We start from the raw sequence: 4,456 nt of genomic DNA, 5'->3' as shown, positions 1-4,456 counted from the left end.
TTTTCTATTAACTGAGCCAGAATAATAATAATAATGAGCAGAGCTGAAAGTCACGAGACAGAGAACAACCAGGTCTCCACTAACGTTTCCTCACCAGTCTCACTGCTTCAGAGTGAGGCAGAAAAAACTGGACTAAACCAATGCTTACACTTTGTGTGAGGCACAAGAAGGCAGCAAAACAAGCAACAACAAAAAAAAAATCCAGAGAGGCGAGCCAGCAGGTCTAAATCCACGTAGCAGACGGCAGGAAAACCAGGAACGGGGAACCAGGAGCAGGAACTAATGGATGCAGTAATAACAGACTGTGACCATATTTAAAGAATAGGTTGGAGGTGGGGGAGATAAATTATCAGTGTTAGAGCTGGATAGTTTGGTTAGAAATTCAAAATGAACAGCCGACTCATTAGAATGTCTTTTAGTACAACTGAACACTGAACAAGACCAAAATTGTTACAATTAACTTTCAGGAGATGAAATGTGAAAGGGTCAGAGTATTAAGATGAAATGGTAATTAAAATTAAGATTTAGATTCCCTTATTAGGCCCACAAAGGGGAAATTCAACCTCTGCATTTAACCCATCCTTTTTACAGGCCAGTGAACGCACCATGACTGTGAATCAGAAGTAGCATCACCGTGCTCTGGCATCTGTTTTACTCTAAATGGGACCATAATTTACTAAATTATCATCATGTTTTATTGAAGAAGATTTGAAAAAATAATGATTGAGACCATAAACTTGAGAGGAAAATGTTCTTACAGATCTTTATACAATCTGACTTCTTTTTCCCATCCAGTTGAGTCTCTCCCCCTGCTGGCCATTAGGAACAATGCAGGTCCAGATAACTACAGCTTCACTGTTAGACTCAGAGCTTTCTGTTTGGTTGGACCCATGAAGTGGGACAACGTGAGCTGGTTATGAGTCAGGAAGTGATTTGGGGAATGTGAACAGGTGAGCAGGTGGATGTGGGAGCAGGCTCCCCCCCCTACATCTACATCTACATCTACATCTACATCTACATCTACATCTTTTTCTCCCACACAGACTCAATGGTGTCCTTGTTTTCATCGTGGTAATCTATCGATGCCTTCAATTGCAAAGAAATAGCCAAAATAAAAGCCTGCATTATTATCACTTCCTTTTAAAATTCTTCTGGACTCTGAAGAGCCCGCACTCAATTAGAAACCTGCCTTAATAAAGCTGCACACATTCAGGAAGAATCTTACCAGAAGTTCAAAGAGCGGCATTTCAAAATAAAGGCATGATGGCACAAAAGTCACGACTATAACAATAAAACATGCTCATGATCACATGTTTTATTCCTTCAGAATAAATGATGTGGATGTTCAAAACAACAACTTTCTCCATTAAAGACCAATTTCACAGACGAGCTGCAGCTCTTGAGATCCTTTTAGATCAAACCGTGAGAAAAAGAAACACAACAGAGACACGATGCAGCACTTTGTTCAGCATCTGTGTGCTCTCTTCTTGGTTTGTGCTCATTTATCATCTTGTTTTCCCCTTTTAGAATGTAAGACTACAATCAGTGATGTTATAAGAGAAAATAAAATGCACTTTATTGACCCTTATGTGGAAGTGTTCTTTGGGCATTAGTCCAACAAACAATCATTTTATTTGAAGTAAAGTTACTTCACTTTTTCTAAAGTCAGTGTAACTAAGCCACTTCCCCTATTACACACGTCCACATAACCACTTTATTTTGGCTTTTTATGTGCAGTTGTTTTAACTTTTCAATTAATTTTTTTTCATTATGCATAACAAGTAACATTTTAGCCCTAACCTTAAAGAAATAGAAAAAAAACGCCGGCCCCTTTTGGTGCCTAAACATAACAAGAGTGGAATTGAAATGTAGGAAGACAAGCAGCCAACGACTGGATGTGCAAGACAAATGAATTAAAGACTCAGTTGATAGTTTTACTGATTTTGTGGATTTTATTTTCTTCTTATTCGAATGAAACAAACTCTAAAGTCAGTAATGGGTAACAACACTGGTCCAAGTATTTCTGGATTTTGAATGCTTACCGATTATTTTTAAAGTAGATTCGGGGCCAAAGAAAGTCAAGCTGTTTTATCCACAGCTAGATAAAGACAACTGTGTTTTTATGTTTTGTTATTTATTTATTTATTTTTTAAGAAAAGTGACCTGAACAAAGAGCAAACAAACAAACAAAAAAAATAATGAGAAAAGCTGTTTACATGTGTTGTTTCTCATTGGTTATTAACTTCATTCATTCATTCATTCATTCATTCATTCATTCATCAAATGTGTCTGTTAGTCCAACCAAACACTGAACAAGACATTTTTACTGAACAAAACGTTCAAATAAACTGTCATGAAGTGAAAATACAGTGAAAGGGTCAAAGTTATGAGACCAAACCGCTAAACGTCCTCTTTTCCATCTATATAACGTTATATATAACTTTATTGACACGTTGCCGTGGATACGCATTGTTCTGCTTCTCTCCTAAGGTGACGGCTCGCCTTGTCAGTGACCTGTCAATCAAAGGTAGCTCCGCCCCAAATCATACGATTCTTTATCTTCTATTTTCTTCTAAATGGGGCCATTATTAGAACTATTGACATCAGACTGTCTTGAAGAATATTTTAACTAGTGATTGAGACCATAGTATTTCTGAGGTAATAAATCAAGTGAGAATTTTTAAATTTTGCATCAAAATGAATGGACAGATTGTTTAGCGCCCCCTGCTGGAGGTTTCGGGTAGAATGGCAGCTTGAGGCACTTCCTGGTTTGCCTCCCTGCTCAGACACGGAGATTACCGCCTGCTTGTGAGACGTTCACACGTTTTATTTTGAAATTTTCCACAGGAAGTCCCCTCCTACATTCTCACTAGTTTGACATAAATCTCGCGGAGCTCCAACAGTTCAGCTCTTCAGTCCCGCTGCAGCCGCGTTTCCTTCAGGAAAGTGATCATAGAACTCTACGGAGACACCAAGAGACCCGGACAGGAAACTGGACTCAGGGAAACTTATCACTCCTTTCTTCTTCTTCTGTTTTAAACCATCACCTGTACCTGGACCCGGTGATGGAGCTGATGGGCCGGCGCCGAGATGAGCAGCCAGGGGCGCACGAGGAGGTCTGGACGCGGAGGTAGAACATTAAAAATTAATTTAGTTTATTTACTTTCTTTGTCTGTTTACTCTAACCCCATGCTGTCCTCTCTGCTGGCGGACACAACTTCATAATGGAGCCTGGCAGGAGTGGGTTCTTCTTCTCCCTCTTCCTCTTCTTCTTCCTCTTCTTCTTTTTCTTCCTCTTCTTCTTCTTCTTCTTCTTCTTCTTCTTTTTCTTCCTCTTCCTCTTCTTCCTCTTCTTCTTCTTCTTCTTCTTCTTCTCCAAATACTGTTTACTCTGGAAGAGAGTAGCTTCAACTTGTTTGAAGTGTTTCAGCACGTTATTGCTCTTTATCACTATGAGGAATTAGAGAAGTTAGATAAAATAAACCGTTTTCTCTTTATAAACAAGCTTCTGCTCTGTGATTTTAATCCATATTTAAAGCAAACCAACTCCACTGTGTCTTTATTTCATCATCTCTGTCCTCTTCATGCCATAATGATCCATAACTCATTACAAATACTTCATCCACCTGCATATTACTGCATAATGTATGTAGTTGTTATATTGTTCCACTGTTTCATTTATCTAAAACTTACTTAAATAATATACTGTTTTTTAGCTACTGATAATATTGACATTTAAATGTCAATATTATCATATTTTATGTTATATCTTTTAAGCTATTTCACTTCACACTGTGCTGTATATTATTGTGTATGTGAGAAATGGGCTAAACGTGACTTCATTGGATCATTGTGTTTTGTTGATGTATATATCATTTTGTAGATATATATTGATTTGCAGATATATTGTTGTTTACCATTAGATGAGGTGGTAAAGAGAGAATATGATGCTATGAATATTGTATTGTGTGTTCTTTGGGTGAATGAGAGGCATAGTGTCTAAACCACTTGAATTTAAATTATGAAGTTTGCAATATAATAATAATCTCTTCCCTTAGCTCTTTTAGTGTATGCTTATTGCATGAAGATCGACTGTTATTGATATTGGTTTTATCTCTGATATTAAAAGGCGTGGGCTGTGTGATATGAAGTGCAGCTGCAGAAAGCTGATTTTAAAGCTGATTGTTTGATTCTAAAGTGATTGCTGAATGAGCCCTTTTTGCAATTATGTCCCAATAGGCCCTGTTTTATCTGATTCTAGAACAAACAAATTGTAATCTCACCAAACTAGATTTCCTTTCCTTAAACTCTAAACGTCTTGTTTATCACTGGCGTAAAGACTGCGCTGGGTAATCTTCTCCAATCAGCAGACATTAGGAATCTGTGCCGGTTATTCTGCTGCTACATTTGACATCTGCACTGAAGAATTATTATAGTCTGGTGCAGCTGCTACCAG

The 4,456-nt window shown here is 37.8% G+C and overlaps 1 protein-coding gene across 2 annotated transcripts in view; it reads left to right on the top strand.

Moving 5' to 3' along the window:
- The window catches only part of gcgrb (glucagon receptor b), an 88,986-nt gene that overhangs the window by 10,829 nt on the left and 73,701 nt on the right, over window positions 1-4,456 (top strand). Inside the window, exon 1 of one of the 2 annotated variants that reach the window (XM_059343704.1) lies at window positions 2,938-3,130. The exons of the other annotated variant lie outside the window; for it this stretch is intronic. The gene's annotated coding sequence lies outside the window, so the exon portion shown is untranslated. Of the gene's footprint in view, window positions 1-2,937; window positions 3,131-4,456 lie in introns of those variants that run through there. 2 annotated transcript variants of the gene reach the window in all.

Source organism: Centropristis striata, chromosome 1 (genome assembly GCF_030273125.1).
Source record: "Centropristis striata isolate RG_2023a ecotype Rhode Island chromosome 1, C.striata_1.0, whole genome shotgun sequence".
Taxonomy (NCBI): domain Eukaryota; kingdom Metazoa; phylum Chordata; class Actinopteri; order Perciformes; family Serranidae; genus Centropristis; species Centropristis striata.
This window is presented reverse-complemented; position numbering and strand designations above follow the sequence as displayed.